At 30.2% G+C, this 20,288-nt stretch overlaps 1 protein-coding gene across 1 annotated transcript in view; it reads right to left on the bottom strand.

The window, feature by feature from the left end:
- Nucleotides 1-20,065, bottom strand: part of LOC126881647 (plasmanylethanolamine desaturase) — a 749,932-nt gene extending 729,867 nt beyond the window's left edge. The window contains exon 1 of the mRNA XM_050646023.1: nt 19,717-20,065. The gene's annotated coding sequence lies outside the window, so the exon portion shown is untranslated. The remainder of the gene's footprint in view (nt 1-19,716) is intronic.
- Nucleotides 20,066-20,288: the final 223 nt, after the last annotated feature.

The raw sequence follows: 20,288 nt of genomic DNA, 5'->3' as shown, positions 1-20,288 counted from the left end.
ACAAGGTGAAAGGGCCCCGGTTACATGGTTCTCGCAGTAAAATTTAGGTTTTAAATGTTTCTATCTCGGTTATTTTTTGTCGTAAAAAAATATTAAAAAAAGAAAAAGCTTAAATAAAGTTAAAACTAAAATTTTGTTCTCTACCATTTTTTAAGTACATCGAGTATTTTTGGAGTTATTATCAAAAGAAAATGAAATTCACGAAAATTTGAAAAATTCAAATTTTTTTAATCGTATTTTTTTTCAAAAATATGCATTCTAAACCGGTCAAAATTGTTGAAGTTATTACTCATGTTAAAATAAATAAAGTGTTAAATGGGTTACTATAAATTTTAATTTTTGTGGAAATGACGTATGTTTCATTTTTCATTCTTCCCTAAAAAATCTGAAAGGGTCCTCTTATTTCTATCATAACTTGCTTAATTTTGATGCTATCGACTTCTTATATAGCTTTTTGATAGTTACCTTTAAGTACTTTATTAAAATGTTTAATATCTATATTTAACAAAGTGCATCGTTTTCCTGTTATTTAAGCTTGAATACTAAGATTTGAGTACTCGCGGAAAAAAAATATACATTCAATTGCATATAACTCACTTTGTATATGTAATAAAGGATTTTTCGAATAAGGAGCTTATTTATTTTTATATTATCTTCGATTTTGGTAATAACAACTTTTGTGAAGAAACTTATGGTTTTTGAGTTATTTATGAAAAACTGCTTTAAAACATGGATTTTTTTCAGGAAAAATCAAAACTTTTGATCTTTAATAATAAACTCAAAAACTATTGATTTATTGAAATAACTTTATATAGGGTGTCCCAAAAGTAGTGGAACGGTCGAATATTTCGCGAACTAAACATCGGATCGAAAAACTGAAAAATACGTGTTCAATCATTTTCAAAAATCTATCCAATGACACCAAACACCAACCCCCACTACACCCCCTGGAGGTGGGGTGGGGGTTAACTTTAAAATCTCAAATGGAAACCCCTAGTTTTTCTTGCATATTTGGATTCGTTACGTAAAAGTAAGCAACTTTTATTCAAGACATTTTTTCGAACTGTGGATAGATGGCGCTATAATTGGGAAAAACCATTTATCCTGGTACCATAGGTAAATTATAGAAACGGTCTAATATCTCGAGAAATACACTTCCAAATGAAAAACCAAAAAACAGGTTTTTAATATTTTTCGAAAACCTATCGATAAACGCCAAAAATGACCCTCTAACCCACCCCCCGGAGACGGGGTGGGGGTAAATTTAAAATCTTAAATAGCAACCACCACTTTTCATTGCAGGTTCAAATTCGTCATGAAAAATTAAACAACATTTATTCGAAACATTTCTTAAAATTACTGATAGATGGCGCTAATAAATCGTATTTTTTCAATTAAAGCGCCATCTATCAACAATTCTAAAAAATGTTTCGAATAAATGTTGCTTACTTTTCATGACGAATCCTAATCTGTAATAAAAAGTGGGGGCTGCTCTTTAAGATTTTAAAGTTACCCCCACCCCACCTCCAGGGGGTGGGTTGGAGGCTCATGTTTAGTGTTATTCGATAGGTTTTCGAAAAGTATTAAAAACCTTTTTTTGGTTTCTCATTTGGAAGAGTATTTCTCGAGATATTAGACCGTTTCTATAATTTACCTATGGTATCAGGATAAATCGTTTTTCTCAATTATAGCGCCATCTATCCACAGTTCGAAAAAATGACTTGAATAAAAGTTGCTTACTTTTACGTAACGAATCCAAATCTGCAAGAAAAACTAGGGGTTTCCATTTAAGATTTTAAAGTTACCCTCCACCCCACCTCCAGGGGGTGTAGTGGGGGTTGGCGTTTGGTGCCATTTGATAGATTTTTGAAAATGATTGAACACGTATTTTTCAGTTTTTCGATCCGATGTTTAGTTCGCGAAATATTCGACCGTTCCACTACTTTTGGGACACCCTGTATATATAACAAATTTTACTTATAATTTGTCCCTCTATCGATTAGTGGTATTATTTTTAATAAAATAATTTCCACCCCCGAGAAGGGGTGGCATCCCCCCCTAGGGTAAAAGCGCAAGTTGGCACCATGTCACCTTTGTTTCTTGAGGTATCCTCTACATACTTACCAATTTTCATGAAAATCGATGGAGGTTCAACGAAATCGGAGGTGAAAACCTTCATTGACTCCACTAAATGTAATATTTTTATTTGCCATTTTTGATAAAATTTATTATACAAACAATAAATTCAAGTGTCAAATAAACGTCAAATTAAAAAGCGGATATTTGAAAGTTTTCTGAAGAAAATATCAATTTTAATTTTTTTTCACTTCACTTTTTCGTTATAGTTTTCTTCACTTTTTCGTTATAGTTTAGTTGTCGGTGCTAACATTACTTAAGTGTACATCGAAAGCAATTGGGCAGTGTGAATTATTATTACCAGATTTTAACATTAGTTGGGTCTATTGAACTATTACTTTTGTGGTGTGTGTAACGCAAAATGGAAATAGATGACGATAGGAATATACCCGTGACCAGACATCTCGTAACGCGACAATTCGTAACCGGACAAGTGGTAATGGACAACTCGTAACGGCGACAGTTCGTAACGGCGACACTTCGTAACCGTGACACTTCGTAACTACACAAATTCGTAACGTCAAAATTAAATTATTCTGTTTATTTTTGTTAACGTGGAAACTAACTGTTATTACAGTTATAATTGAAATTATGTTCATCAGTTTAACGAGTCAGTACTGAGATAAACATGTTTAACACATTTTATATTTCGTGTTTCAGAATATATTAAAAGTCTTTAAACACAAACATTTATTTAAATATATACAAAGTTTTAACAATATTTTTAAAAGTTTATCCCTCTTACTCTTTCTTAAATTTGCATATACCTATACAAAGGAATAATGAAGTAATTTATTAAATTTTTAAGCCGACAACCATCTTTACACATTCCCAACTTTCTAAGTATGTATCATTTTGTATAGAGGAGATTATAATTACATGTTATCCTAATAAATCTTGTGATTGGTTTATTTTATATGGTTATATGGTTATATTAACAAAAATATATACAAAAAATGTGTATGGGATATATCTAGAAAGAAGTGGTAAGTAGAAAATATGCAACATGCGTTTTCAAAATATTTAAAATTAGTTTTAAAAGTTTGCATGTAAGTATTTTATTTAAATATTTGTTTGCGTGTTTAATAGGTATTTATGATATAAGTGTTAAAAGTACACGTTTAAGGCACGCATGTGACAGTTTGCAGAATGAGCGATAGCGAGTTCTGCAATTCACATGAGTGCCTTAAAAATGTACTTTTTAACACGCATATCATACAATATTTTTTCTACAAACGTAATTACAGGACAATATCTACAAAAACTTTTACTTAAACTTGACTGACATTCCAATTTTATATTTTTTTGACATTACATCAAAATTGCATATACCTACGGTCAATACGACCTGCAGTGCCTTAAAATTTTTTTAAAGCACTAGTGCCTTAAAGTAGCATTTTTAACGCTCGTATGGAGTGCTAAAAATTGCATTTTTAACACGGTTGTTGAAAAATACTTTTATTATATTCTGAACCGCGAAATGCGAAATGACTTAAAAATGTATATCTTGATACTGATTCATTAAATTGATAAACATAATTTTATTTATAACTGTAATAACAGTTAGTTTTCAGTAGTAATAACCCAAGGACATTGATAATTGTTCGAAAAAATTTTATAACAGATTTCGAAAGCTTGTTGCTTGGAAACAGACCGACGCCGTAGGCGGAGGTCTGTTGCCTGTAAGCAACAAGCTTGAGAAAGTTGTTAAAAAATTTTTGAGCATTTATCAATGTTCGAGGGTTATTCGGATAGAAAATTTTTTGCTGGTTATGAAAAAAAAATACAGAGCAGAAACAATTTATTTAAATGTGCAATTAACAAAGGAACAATTAGAAAATTTTAATGAAGATCCAGACATGTTAGTTTCTATAACTGATGAAGATGTATTTCCACTACGCATGCTGTTAAAAATTTTTACTGTAAACAGTATTCTTTAGTATATTTGATTCGATAATTTCATTAATATTCTCATCAGTATTATAGCCAAATCGTGACATTTTGAAATATTGAATATTTGAAATGTCAAAATCGAAATGAAACGAAATGTAGGTATCCATAGCTACATGATTGAGTGAAAACAGCCCATGGGATCTGTTTTCAGTATAATGTTGGTTTTATTGGTTGTATTCGATCAGATGACCACAAATTAATTGATTTCATTGGATTTCTAATTGAGCAAAAAATTTTCACGTTAACAAAAATAAACAGAATAATTAAATTTGGACGTTACGAATTGTCCGTTACGAATTTGTATAGTTACGAACTGTCGCTGTTACGAATTGTCCGTTACCATTTGTCCGGTTACGAACTGTCGCGTTACGAAAATGTCATGAAACCGAATATACCACCAGATCGGGGAAGGAAAGAATGTCAGTATGAAAATATAAAAATAAATAATAAAAATCAAAAGGGCAATAATAAGCTAAGCAAAATATCTATTGAAAAAAAAAATATTATTCAATCATTATTCGCCAAAGTTGTCACATTTCAACGATACGAGCGCTGGCATAGTTTCGTGTATCCCCTCCATGGTCACGCACGGAGCCCACATAAACTTCGTCGAATAAAATTTTACTTTGTAAGCGTTACGTTACGATATTTATTTTTTGCATGAAAACGAAGCGTCGCATTAAAAAAGGGAAGATAGATTTTTTCTCATAAATTGACGAGAAATTCAAGCAAGATTTCTAATTTGAAATATCTCAGTAGCGTACCATTTTTATTTTTAAAAATTTTTAGACTATTACCCGTACGCGCGCCAATGGTGAAAATAAACTTCTTAATTTTATGTTAAAAAATGTGCAATAACTACGTCTTAAAACCCACCAAATTTTATTTGCACACCTCAACCGGTTTTAAAGAAATAAATAAATCGTCAGTCTGTAAGCAAAATTTTAACGCCCCGTATCTCGAAAACAAATGAAAATCGAATAAGAACATATGAGTTATTTTTATTTATTATTACGTATATTATACAGTCTTAAACTTTGGGGCGTTCCTCCCACTCACCCTGTATATTTAATGCTTCATCTATATACTTCATTGCAATCAATTTCTTAATATGAACTCAATACAAAGTCGTTAATTTTGTTTAAAGTTTCTACAAAAGAAAAATCAATCAACATAAATTATGAAAGAAGACTAAGATCAATAAATTTAAACACAAAATGTTGGTTTGACATTCCAGTAAAGCATACGAAAGGAAAAAGTTTAATAAGAGTGGGCATAGCATTGAATACCAACCAACTGCTTAAAAAATTCATTTCAAAGTCAATGACCGTGAAGACCGGGATGTACCAATTGTATTTCTCTCATGTAGTATGACAATAAACGTTTTTATAAGAGATGGCTTTATATTTTCAATAATCAGTATTAGTATTAGAAAGATTTTTTAAGACGGTAAAAATCATCTAATATTGAAGGTTTACCTAAACTAGAAGTCAAACAATAAGGAATGCACGTAATTTTCCCCTTGTTGCCATATTCTAAATTTGAAAAAATATATAGGGAATAATCAGATTTTTTTGACATGCCATTCCTATTACAAAGAACATTTTATTGGCTAGAAGTAGTGACGATTGTATATGACGTCATTATTATATTTGGTCAGATGGTAAATGCTAACTGACGTCTGTCATAATATTATAGGTTAAATATAATCAAATTATTGTTTTCAAATTATATTTTATTTATTTAGTTTATAGTTTAACAACAGTTTATTTTTTCACCAACTTCACTTTCCCTGCCCTATCCTTGATTGGTGTTGTTGTATGGTAGGTTTAATTAGGCGTTAATTTTAAGAAATGTTGCTGGCTAAATGGGCACAGCTCACAGAGGTCATAAAAGAAGAAGAAAAAAATAAACAAACATCTTACGTACACACCGAGAGAACAATTTCTTTTCTCCTAAAACACCGATTTCTTTGAGCAATATTTCTTAAAAGTTAACATATCCTATTAACTTAAACATACCGGTTCACATATAAAGAAACGAGTTTTTTAAACACAACTCAATAATTTCTTACAGATAATTTCTTCAATACTAAGAAATGCATTAATGGTTACATTTAATTTTCTTATCCTAAAGTTTTTATTTCCTAAACTGAAAACTACAAATATTTTGCAGTATAAGAAATATAATGTTAAGTTAATGCATATTTATATTTGTGAACAAGAAATTTTCTTGCAATCAAATAAATATTTTAAACCGCAAGAAATAATTCTTCAGAAATACCCTCTGTAGTAACTGTGGTTATAAAATAAAAACTTTGTCATTAATGCCGAAATATTACTTGCAAAGAGATTTTCTTCCACAAAAGAATTGCGCAGATTAACTATTTATGATTTAGTCGTCAGTGTTTGTCAAGATGGTGTGATATGTTCATGTTCATATAGATGGATTTTTGATTTATTGGTGTTCTTTAAAAATTAAGGGATATTTTGAAGGTACGTACATATATAGGTATTAAATAAAAGTAAATTGAGTAATTTAAGATGTAATAATAATATTGTAGCGTATCCGAATGGTTATAAAAGAAACATAATAGTATCTTTATATGCTTTTTAGGTATAATGATGGACAGCTCTGAAATAAAGGAGCTTATTATTCTAACTGGGAAATAAGTCACAATTTAAAGCTGGGACAGAATGATATAATATATAGCTTCAGAACAATATTAAGAAAGGAGTTATTAACCAACTGCGGGGCCTTCCAGAAATGGTAGAACTTCATACATGTAAGTACCTTTTTAAAAATGTGTATACTTTTGTATCAACTATAATAGGTTTTTTAAATGTATCGTCTTCTATAAAAATATACAATACAACGCTATATCAAACATGGCGGGTGCAACGCAGAGGATGTTTTCTGTTAATTTATTTGAGATAAAGAAATCAGTTACTCTAAAAGAAATATATGTTTATGGTTAAGAAATGTTATTGCCGAAAACCGTGAATTAGTTAATATGTATTAAATGACTTAAGATGTAAACTAATAATATTTTCCCGTAATAAAATTTCTTAATGATTAGGTATGCTGTCTCTTTTAGATTATAAAAATAAAGAAAATTACATATTATTATGTCTGCTTCAATGTTTTACATTGGTTGTATTTTCCCTCTTGTTTTAGCTAAACAATGTTTATTGTGTGACTTAATATTATACAGATAAATAATTAATATTTCATTAACAAAAATAAAAAAATAAACAAAGATGTGTATAGGTTAAATAATGCCATGTTTGAACTAAATATGATTGATTATTATTAGTATTAATAGTTCTTATCTGGGGCCGTGTATTTGTTTTTTTCGTATTTCCTAAATTTGTTAAAATAAATATCTATATCTTTATAAGAAAATTTTATTAAAGTAAGTTTACTCTTTCTACATAACGATTTTGTTTTAGTGAATTGCTGATTGATATACAAAGTGCTAGTAACAAAAGAAGGAAACTTTGAGGAATTTGGATTTGCCTCTCCATCCTTTTATTTTTGTGTAGAAGCCAGTGGTTTAAGAGTGGAGAAAATATTTGTATGTAATAATAACATTTTATATCTTGTTTTTATTAATAAATAATGATTTTACCTTAAGGTGATACAGTAGCGATCAACAGGTAGCCAAAACGCGTTCCAAGATTACGGCTGTAATTTTGAATATTTTTTCGAGATACTTGGCACACGTATTCGTAATATAATAAAGAATGGCGGTACAGAGCCCAATTTGAAAAATCTATTATTATGTGGAAATTACTCTGTAATTAAATACAATATTAAAAAAACGAGCCTGTACCGCCATTAAGAAGAACAAAAAAATACACTTTCTTCAAATAAACTTTTTTATCCGATGCCTAGATTTTGTGTCATTTTGGAACTACTAATGAAATAAAAAATTTTAGTAGTTCCAAAATGACACAAAATCTAGGCATCGGATAAAAAAATTTATTTGAAGAAAGTGTATTTTTTTTGTTCTTCTTAATGGCGGTACAGGCTCGTTTTTTTAATATTGTATTTAATTAAAGAGTAATTTCCACATATTAATATATTTTTCAAATTGGGCTCTGTGCCGCCATTCTTTATTAAATTACGAATACGTGTGCCAAATATCTCGAAAAAATATTCAAAATTACAGCCGTAATCTTGGAACGCGTTTTGGCCACCTGTTGATCGCTACTGTTTCCTCTTAACACAATTATTTATTTTGCCGTATGTAATATAACTTTATTTTCAAGAAATATTAACTTAACTCTAAATACACGTTTATCTCTGCGAAATATATTTCTTAACATTAAATACATTAATTAATAATAGTTAGGTAATAATATTCCTTACTAAGAAATATTATTGCTCAGAAAGAATAGTTTTGTAATGTGTAGAAAATATATTTTGATGACTAATAAAATTAATTAACATCAAGTGTAATTTCTTTCTGATAAATGGGTTTGAAGTTTGCCAGAAAATGATAGTTCAATCATGTTTAAGATATATTTCTTTGGCTATAGTAGAATTTATTTGTAATATTTTAGAAAATTATATCTTACATACAAAGATATATTTCTTAGGCAATATGCCAAGTCGATCTTTCTTAAATATTAATAAAGTTTCTTTATGTCAAGAATTTTTTTCTCTCGGTGCAGCGCCGGATTAACCATTAGGCGGACTAGACGGCCGCCAAGGGCCCGCGCATTTGATGGGGCCCGCATCCCGCTCAAATGCATTTATTAATATTGAATTATTTAAGCTGTAATATAGGAAAAATTATAAAATGTTAAATACATCAAATACAACTAACGGAGACAAATACACAAAGAGAATGGTTAATTTATGATTTCCAATCAAACAAAAAACAGTTTTTTGTTTGCCTTCAAAATAAAGCAGTTATCTCAAACGGCTTTTTATATTCCATGTTCTAATCATTCCCTCAATTTGGTAATCAATTTTGCAAGCAAATTTTTGTTTAGAAGCTGTTAATTATTTTGGTAGGGTTCAAGAACTATTCGTTTTTTTTTCTTATACTCCACCGATGGGCCTTATACTCCACTCATTCACGGTAAAATATTGCAAAACCTCCGGATTTTAAAGAACCTCTGGAGTTTAAAGAAGAGCTTGGATTGACGTATAATCCTGTGACTTGCTCCTGTAGTGATCCTTCCCCAAGTTAAAATTCCACCTTCTCTAACTTGGCTATATCGTACTGATGACGACTAACGAGTCAGAAACACGTGTCTGCGATTGCATTACATCATCTCATATATTTTGTGTATTCTTTATACCATGTTGCGAGCTTCGCCAATATTTTTTCTTATCTATGTTTATACTGTGATCTCGCATTAATCAACATCCTTTTATGTTTTAAACATCTTGGCGTTCCTTTCCTCAGGTAGCTGTAGCTCCTTAGTGTGGATGTGTTGGTTGTAGCCCTGAATCCAATGGGGTCTTCTAGCATTTTTGCCACAATTGGGCATTTGCTCCTGTAGTGATCCTTCCTCAAGTTAAAATTCCATCTTCTCTAACTTGGCTATATCGTACTGATGACGACTAGCGAGTCAGAAACACGTGTCTGCGATTGCATTACATAATCTCATATATTTTGTGTATTCTTTATACCATGTTGCGAGCTTCGCCAATTTTTTTTCCTTGTCTATGTTTATACTGTGATCTCGCATTAATCAACATCCTCTTATGTTTTAAACATCTTGGCGTTCCTTTCCTCAGGTAGCTGTAACTCCTTAGTGTGGCTGTGTTGGTTGTAGCCCTAAATCCAATGGGGTCTTCTAGCATTTTTGCCACAATTGGGCACTTACTCCTGTAGTGATCCTTCCCTAAGTTAAACGTCCACCTTCGTACTTGGCTATATCGAACTGATGACGACTAACTAGTCAGAAACACGTGTCTGCGATTGCATTACATCATCTCATAAATTTTGTGTATCCTTTATACCATGTTGCGAGCTTCGCCAATATTTTTTCCTTATCTATGTTTATACATATATATATATATATATATATATATATATATATATATATATATATATATATACTGGCTTCGAAATCCGATGTATTTATCGACCGTGCAAGTATATTCTATAACACTATAAAACAGTGTTGAAATTATCGGGAAATGCGGTCTGTGGCTTAGATTGAAACTACATTTATTTCTGTTGAATTCGATATTTCGATGAGTATTTATGAATTTTTCATCTTCATCAGGAACAAACTACAAAATTAACTAACAGTTAGGTACAAACATAATATTACAATGATATAACTTACGAATTGTTGTAGGTATGTTATATAAAGCAATTTAACTTAAAGCTATGCATGTCGGTTCACGAGAACGTCGAGGGCGGCACTGAATCAGGTATCTTTTCTCACATGTGTTAAGGGCCAAAAGTTCCAATATCGAGCCATCTGTTTAATATTCTGCTATTTTTAGAATTTTAAAACATTGCAGTAAATTTCGCTTAATCCACTTGTGTCTGATTTGTAATTAATTGAACGTTTATTACTATTTATGTGGTACATCTCGAGGAACAATCTTTTCTTATAATTGTTTTCTGAATCTAAGATCTTGATATCTGACAAATTAAATTGGTGTCCTGTTGTTATGGAATGGTGTGCTGCTGCACAAGTATTTTTGTGTGTTTTGCAATCACTTTTGTGCTGCGTTATCCTTTGTTTCAACCATTGCGATGTTTGTCCTATATACTGCCCATCACATTCGAGACAAGAAAGTTGATAGATGATATGACTCTGATTTAGAAGCGGTGTCTGGTCTTTAAGCTTCGAGAATAAGCTATAGTTGGATATGCTATTGTATTTCGCTATTTTGATTTTCGGAATTCCGTTCAGCAGCTTGATTATATTGTTGGTTAAGCCATTTATGAAGGGCAACTTTTTGTAAATCACGGGATCTGATGGTCTGTTGTCACGTTGCCCGTCGTATAAGTCTGAGTTATATATCAGTTGCTTAAGAATGGATAAATCAGAATATATGGATGAAACTGAGATAATGCTACAGGATTCTTCCACGTACACCAAATTAAACACTGATCCAACGGTGAAAATACAAACCAAATACAACAATATTATTAAGAACCTGAAATCCATAGGTGAGATAGACGCTAATGCTGCAAAACAACTAATGATCTACAACTCGATGTTTCCAAAGTTATACTGCCTACCAAAAATTCACAAAATAAATGTTCCTCTTCGCCCTATCATCAGCTCAATCAACTCCACTACATACAACATCTCGAAATACTTGGCAAACATTCTAACGGCCACTTTTGAATATCAAACTAATTATAATGTGAAAGATACATTTACGTTTGTAGAACTAATTAAGAATGTTACAATTCCTCAAACCTATGTACTTATATCCTTAGATGCGGTATCGCTTTTCACGAATATTCCTCTCAACTTGATCATTGAAATTTTAGAGCAAAATTGGCACTTAATAGAACCCAACACCACACTAAGTAAGAATAACTTCTTCAAACTAATCGATTTTATTGTTTCTAATATTTACTTTTCTTTCGGGGGAACTTTTTACTCACAAATTTTTGGCACTCCCATGGGCTCTCCTATCAGCCCCATTCTAGCCACCATAGTTTTAGATCATCTATTTGATATAGTAATTCCACGACTACCGTTCAAGTTACCGTTCATATACAAATATGTGGATGATGTGATAAGTGCGATCCCCGAGGACTCTATTCAAACTACACTGGACCTCTTCGATGGATTTCACAAACACCTACAATTTACCGTTGAGGAGGAGAAAGAACAAAGTGTGCCCTTTTTAGACACTAAGGTGATAAGAACCACAGAGAACAAGATAATTTTGGATTGGTATCAGAAACCAACTGACTCTGGAAGATATATAAATTATTTCTCTCAGCACTCGAAAAGCCAAAAACACAACACTGTTGTGGCAATGAAAAACAGAATTTTACACATCAGCAATGACCTGTTCACACAAAAGAATTTAAAAATAGTCTATAACATATTCTTAAACAACGGCTATCCAAGTAAAATTCTTAAGCAACTGATATATAACTCAGACTTATACGACGGGCAACGTGACAACAGACCATCAGATCCCGTGATTTACAAAAAGTTGCCCTTCATAAATGGCTTAACCAACAATATAATCAAGCTGCTGAACGGAATTACGAAAATCAAAATAGCGAAATACAATAGCATATCCAACTATAGCTTATTCTCGAAGCTTAAAGACCAGACACCGCTTCTAAATCAGAGTCATATCATCTATCAACTTTCTTGTCTCGAATGTGATGGGCAGTATATAGGACAAACATCGCAATGGTTGAAACAAAGAATAACGCAGCACAAAAGTGATTGCAAAACACACAAAAATACTTGTGCAGCAGCACACCATTCCATAACAACAGGACACCAATTTAATTTGTCAGATATCAAGATCTTAGATTCAGAAAACAATTATAAGAAAAGATTGTTCCTCGAGATGTACCACATAAACAGTAATAAACGTTCAATTAATTACAAATCAGACACAAGTGGATTAAGCGAAATTTACTGCAATGTTTTAAAATTCTAAAAATAGCGGAATATTAAACAGATGGCTCGATATTGGAACTTTTGGCCCTTAACACATGTGAGAAAAGATACCTGACTCAGTGCCGCCCTCGACGTTCTCGTGAAACGACATGCATAGCTTTAAGTTAAATTGCTTTATATAACATACCTACAACAATTCGTAAGTTATATCATTGTAATATTATGTTTGTACCTAACTGTTAGTTAATTTTGTAGTTTGTTCCTGATGAAGATGAAAAATTAATAAATACTCATCGAAATATCGAATTCAACAGAATTAAATGTAGTTTCAATCTAAGCCACAGACCGCATTTCCCGATAATTTCAACACTGTCAGGTAGCTGACTACTTTTTTAGTTATTGTAGACCTATCGGAAGAAAACCTACCCATTTCCTACCTAGAGTTCGCGTCCGTTTTTTAATTATTGACAATTTAGTGCAAAAATCGCGATTTTTTCGATTTTTTACACCCCCTTCAATAGCTAAATAGTTTACATAAAATTACAAAATTAAATTTTTTAGAACATTGAAAAACCTTTAAAATGCAGATTTTTTAAAGTTAAAAAAAGTTAATTTGTTGCTAAGAAATTTGCAAAAAAAATGAAAATCGTAATTTGTTAATAACTTTTAAACTACATTAGAACTACATTAGAACTTACGTGTTTCACCCAAAGTTGGGTATTGGGGTACTTAAAAAACCCTCAAAATTTGAGACCGATCCATTTATTAGTTTAAAGGTTATTCTATTTGTTTATCCCAGAGACCTTTATTTTGCAATAACATAAGTCAGAAAATAATGAAGATAGGACAATTCTGAGTGTGCCAAATGAAATTACAAAAGTAATACTATCAAAATGTACTAAAAATATATAAAAATTATCTAATATAGTCAAAAATCCTAATGCCAAATTTTTGAAATTTTGTAGTTTAAAATCATTTAGAATAACTTTAAAAATATTGTCCGTAGAAAAAATAATTTTACGTATTCGAAAAGCTGGTATTTTAGACGAATTTTTAACCCTGGAAAATCACACCTTTTTTTTTAATAAAGCGCACACATGGGAATCAGATACCCAATGACTTTTTGTGAAGAAATAAAAAAAGTAACTATTTTATGATTTCCAGACACTCTCTAATCACTATTGAATACATAAGAATAATTAAATCACTCATTTTATTTTATCTCTCCTAATATTGTAGTAACATAAAAGAAAAAAATATTAAAAATACCTAAAAATAATTAACAAACATTTTATAAAAAACCGGAAACATAATTAAAAATATTTTAATTTATTTTAACAACAAAATGGTCTTTCTAACTAAAATATAACACCTTTTTATTATAGAACTCATAATAATTCTTAACCAGGTATTTCAGTTTCACTCATTTTAGTGACTACATTCATAAGACAGTGTGGCTCTATGCTCCAAGCTCCTTTGCAGAAATAACACCTAGTTTGCTTTACTAAATTTGTGGGATGTTGTGTTGTTAGGTCATTAACTTGAACGCACACTTGATCGCAAACCTCACACATGGGTGCTACCTACATACTAGCCTGTATTCAATAAATTTTCGTGATTGGAAATATTGCTCAAATAAGACCGCAACTACACACCCGTCCTTGGCAGACTAGAGACTGAATTTACATAAAGCAGCATTACCATTAAAATGCAGATGCGTTAGCTACATGCAGTTAAGTGTCGCGATGGGTATCTCACACCCAAGTGTGAGCTTCCAGGGTTAAAAATGTAGTTCAATTGGTGACTAGTCGTGGTAAATGAAGGGGGAGCTGGGAGCCGAAAAATGCACGAGTTCAAAAACTAAAAAAAAGCAAATTAAAACTACTATATATCGGGATCTACTGAACATATTTGGATCTTTCTTTTTTTTTAATTCGTATGTACTTTTTCTGTACATTACAAATATGCAATTTGTCTAGACATTTATTAATTAATAAAAAGTCTAATTTGTTTAAGCAATTTAAAAAAAAAATAATTTTTTCCAAAAATCCGTGTTTTTAATCATACTATCATTATTAATCATAGAAAAAGTTAAGGTATACTTTAATAAATAAATTATCTTCAATAAATAATTATTTAATAAAAATAATTTATTCATTAAAGTGTATTTTAGCTTTTTCTATGACCATTAATGATACTATGGTTAAAAAAAATAGATTTTTGTAAAAAAATTTTTTTTCAAGAATTATTTAAACAAATTAGACTGTTTGTTAATTAATAAATTTATAAAAAATTGCATATTTGTAATGTACGTAGAAATTACATACAAACTAAAAAAAGAAAGATCAAAATCCATTGAGATGATCTGGAGATACAGAAAATTGTTTTAGTTTGAAATTGCTTTTTCGGTATTTTAACTCGGTGGATTTGTAGGTTCCCCCTAGTAACCGTTTGTACTGCATTTTTGAAAAATCGTAGAGAGCGCTGTGAAGGTACAATGTTTGTGCAAATTTTTTAACAAAAAATACAAATTCCATTCTTTACAATGGCATCAATGAGATTCCTTAATTATTATAAACAAATTAGCTGTGAATTAAAAAAACACATGGCTAACTTTGTCCCAAATGGACTCAGGCTAAATTTTTTTAGTCGAAAATTCGTGTTAAAATACTAGCTTTTCGAATATATAAAAAGATTGTTTCTATGGACAATATTTTTAAAGTTATTCTAAATGTTTTTTTAATGTTTTTAGACTATATTAATGAATTATTTTATCTATTTTTAATACATATTGATACTATTGTCCTTTTCATGAGCATTTTTCAGTGCGTAACAAATGATAGGAAAAAGGGTAAGACCGTGATTATACACATTTATGACATTTATTCTATCCTGACATTTTAGTTAAATCTGACAGTTGTCACATTTTATTTTCAATTTGGAATAAAAATAAATCAAATGTGTTTCTTGCATTTATAAAATGGTATCTTCTTTGATTTGTATAGTCTTATAAATTATACAGATTATATTTATAATATTATGATCTAATTAAACAAAAATTTTTTTTTATTATGGCGCCATCTATCGACAACTAGAATAACTAGAATAAATGTTGTAAATGTCTGTAATCACGGACGTGCCTTTTTTCTGTCACATACAATTTAATGCGTTAGAAAGAAATCGAAAAACTGTGACGCACTGAAAGATGATCATGAGAAAAAGAATATCACTCTTCTACTTTCATTTGGCGTACTCAGAATTTCCCTATGTTCATTATTTTCTGTCTTATATGATTGCAAAATAAAGCTCTTTGGGATAAACAAATAGAATAACTTTTATACTAATTAATTTATCGGTCTCAAATTTTGAGGGTTTGTTAAGTTCACTCATCAGCGGTAAAAAATTGTAAAACGTGGAATTTTGAGAATCAACACCGATTTTAATGAAAATTTGGGTTTAAGCTCTGTTGACACCCTTCTTCAAAATCTACCCTATGCCGAACTGCGCTTTTGCCTTGGGGGTGAAAACAACCCCATCTACGTGATGAACATTTTTAATCAAAATAACTATCGAAATCGAGAGAGTGACCAATTCTGAGTAAATTTTGTTATATAAAATTTTTTGGCAAAATTTACACTTTCCAAGTTATTTGCGATTGAAACTACGCATTTTTCATTGAAAAACTCACGTTTTATAACCGTTTTCATGAATAACTTGAACACTTTCCAAGTTATTTGCGATTGAAACTACGCATTCGTTTTCATGAATAACTTGAAAAAATTTAATTTTATAGAAACAATCATTAAGAACAAAATTGTGGCTAATAAAGAAACAAAGAGATTCGCGTCGGATAGACCTAGGTTAACCCAATAACGACTGAGTTATTGCTCTTTAAGATATGGTTATTTTCGAAGAACCTCGAAATGGAGAACCTTTAATCTCAAATAACTCGAATGTCAGGGTTGGCAAAAATCAAGGTTTAAAAAAAAAGGTTTTTTGGTTTAAACCAGGTTTAATTGGTTTAAATCAGGTTTACTTGATGCAAAGTATCATAAGTATAAATACTTTAAAAGTGAATAAATTATTTTATAAAATAATAGTAATAAACAATGAAAAAAATGATTAAGAGGAAACAGTAGCGATCAACAGGTAGCGAAAACGCGTTCCAAGATTGCGGCTGTAATTTTGAATATTTTTTCGAGATATTTGGCACACGTATTCCTAATATAATAAAGAATGGCGGTACAGAGCCCAATTTGAAAAATATATTAATATGTGGAAATTATTCTGTAATTAAGTACAGTATTAAAATAACGAGCCTTTACCGCCATTAAGAAGAACAAAAAAATACACTTTCTTTAAATAAACTTTTTTATCCGATGCCTAGATTTTGTGTCATTTTGGAACTACTAATGAAATAAAAAATTTTAGTAGTTCCAAAATGACACAAAATCTAGGCATCAGATAAAAAAGTTTATTTGAAGAAAGTGTATTTTTTTGTTCTTCTTAATGGCGGTACAGGCTCGTTTTTTTAATATTGTATTTAGTTACAGAGTAATTTCCACATATTAATATATTTTTCAAATTGGGCTTTGTACCGCAATTCTTTATTAAATTACGAATAAGTGTGCCAAATATCTCGAAAAAATATTCAAAATTACAGCCGCAATCTTGGAACGCGTTTTTGCTACCTGTTGATCGCTACTGTATCACCTTAAGACAACTTTTATTTTTATTTACACACACAAAAAATTAAAATAACAAAAAAATATCTTCAAACGTAATAATATTCAAAATAAAGTATTTTTCAGCTAAGGAGACCGCTTTGCAATTAAGAGATGATCTGGTCTCAAACAGGTGCGCGCGAGCGGCTCGCACACCGAGCGGAGGGTATATGTATATATACCTTTATAATAACAAGTATAAGTTAAACACTGCATTGATTTTGATTGCAAAAACGGTTCGCATGTTTTAAATAAGATTTTTGCTGATTATGTATTTTGCTAAAATCATTTTTTAAATCATCATTTAATTTTTGATGACGAGTTTGAATTTGATCGAGTTTGTCGATAACAGTGTCATTAACAGATATTTTTAAATACCATGCCATGAATCATTTTCCAATGATTGTGTAGATTTAAGAAATATATACTAGACAATTTTTTTACCTGTATAAAGGAGATTATAATTATGACACATTATGGTACTCCTTATTTTTCAAATAATATGCTCTTGTAAACGAATAACTTTGATTTAATGGCTAAACCTACATTAGATACGTCACAAGAAATTAAAAATAATTAACGTGTAATAAATTCACTGTTTTAATCAGATATATTATATTCCCTACTATTGCAATAAAATATTAAAACGAATAAACGAAAACTTGTTGAGTAGTGCTGATTGATACAACAGAGCAATAAAATGTTATTCATAAAGATAGTGTAAAATATATCACTGCTTATCTGGTCCGCTGGTAATAAAGTTATCAGCATTTAATTACAAAGCGGTCTTCTTAGCTGCAAAATACTTTAGCTAAGTTCGAAAGTAAAAAAATAGAATTTGTTTACCTTAATTTTCTTCATTTGCGGCAGCTGTATTAAAGATTTTAAAAATGTTGAATGGGTTCATTCATTTAAAGATTTTAAATAAAAAGACCACTTTGGAGGTTCAATAAAAAAACCAGGTTTTTTCCTTAAAAAAACCAGTTGGTTTAAACCAAGGTTTTAAGCATGTTGGTTTAAACCTGCCAACCCTGTCGAATGTGGTGCAATTTTTTGGAAAAACTTAGAAAATATCTTTTAAAGTTCATTAAAATATCTTTCAAATTAGGTCTGACAAAAGTTTTTTTTTTCATAAGAACTGACTGACTTATGACGAAGATAAAGTCGCTCTGTGCTTTTTTCTTTTTGAAATGTAAAAATTAAACCCTTGTCGCTACAATCCTAATAGAATTGAATAGCTTCCCACTTGAAATTAACTTTATTTAGGTATAATTGATACGATCCATGTGATTCGACCGATTTGGAATGCTTAGTTTAGAAAAAATAGTTGATTAAATCGAAAATGACATTATTATAATTAAAAAAAGTGCATTTTTCTCTAAATAAACCTAAAAGTATTCATGATACAAAAACAAAAAAATCAAAATTTTCAGTAAAAGAGATTCTACAATTAATATTTGAAACATTTTTTCATATTATGACTACTTTTACATTTCAAAATGTCGAAACCCAAAAGACTCCATTTTCAAACAAATAAATGTTTAAAAATAATAAAATCTTTGGATTTCTTAGTTCGGAAACAGATTCTCTCTTATACCTATTCCCATCCTTCTAAAAATTGCAAGGAAAAGGGTGATGAATGTATAGACATGGGGAGTCTACATAGTTGCACTCCACAACATATCAATTCACCGAGGTAAAGATCAACAAATCTGCTTCCTAGTACACGATACGTGAGTAAAACCGTGGGTAGATAAAAGGCATTATATTTAATTTCGATTCAGAGATCATTACCATCTTTCTATGGACCATTTCGAACTCTTTTGTTCTCATCAGGAAAGCAACTGTAATGATGCTCTAGAGCATTATTACATCGGCAGGTCAATCAATAAAGAAGTTTTTTTAATAAAACCGTAGGGATTTTCTAAAAATAAATAAAAAAAAACTTCAAAAATATCTACAGTCGGAAAAATGAAAGAATGCCCATGAACGATCACATCAATCATATATTATTCAGATTATTAGTAATCTATCTCTCTCGTTTGTTATTTATGAAAAAAAACAGCAAACACAAAATATGTGATTGATGTGATCATTCATGGGTATTCTTTCATTTTTCCGACTGTAATTAGGTACTCATGACTCATGATTTAATTAAGAAATCATTACCGACATATTTAAAGACGATTTTAAATGATCGTGGGCATATTTTAATTGAAGTAAATTAATTAAAACGTCCACAACAGTAACTAACTTTTAATAAAAACATGAATGAAATAACATATATAAACACGCAACTTAACGAAAAAACTATTTACCTTTCAAAGCGGTGTTTTAAATCGATAATATTCATAAATTCTATCTTGATTATTCTAAAGGCACAATAAAATGAGTCACACATCAACTTATGTCATTAACTAATCACATAACAATTAAAAAATCAGCGCTAATTTGACATCTGACATCACTAAGTTTTGTAGTTTTCAGTAATTTAAAATAGACTTTAAAACAGTTAACCACTAATAGTAAAAATATATAAAATTTGTGAGTAAAAACTATTTTTAAAAACAATATTTTCTCATATAAAATAGGCACTTTTTTTAAATAAGTTTATAGTAGTTCGGCATTTTTATTAAGCGCGGTTATAAATTTGGCGTCCGCGCGCTCTATGAGTTATAGAGAGACTGAAGTCAGTGAAGTCCATGAATTTACTTTTAGAACTATTGAATTGTAATACGCTGCGTTGTCATGTTGTGATCGATTTCTTTTATTTTTGCTTTATTTATTTATCAGAAATTATCTCGCATTATTTAAGACTTTAAGAGAAAGTAGGTAATGGAAAATCGATTATTATGTTTATTAAGAAGTAATTCTAGTGTTTGTTTTCACA

Source organism: Diabrotica virgifera, chromosome 1 (genome assembly GCF_917563875.1).
Source record: "Diabrotica virgifera virgifera chromosome 1, PGI_DIABVI_V3a".
Lineage (NCBI taxonomy): Eukaryota > Metazoa > Arthropoda > Insecta > Coleoptera > Chrysomelidae > Diabrotica > Diabrotica virgifera.
Note: the sequence above shows the minus strand (reverse complement) of the source record. Positions and strands in the feature narration are given on the sequence as shown.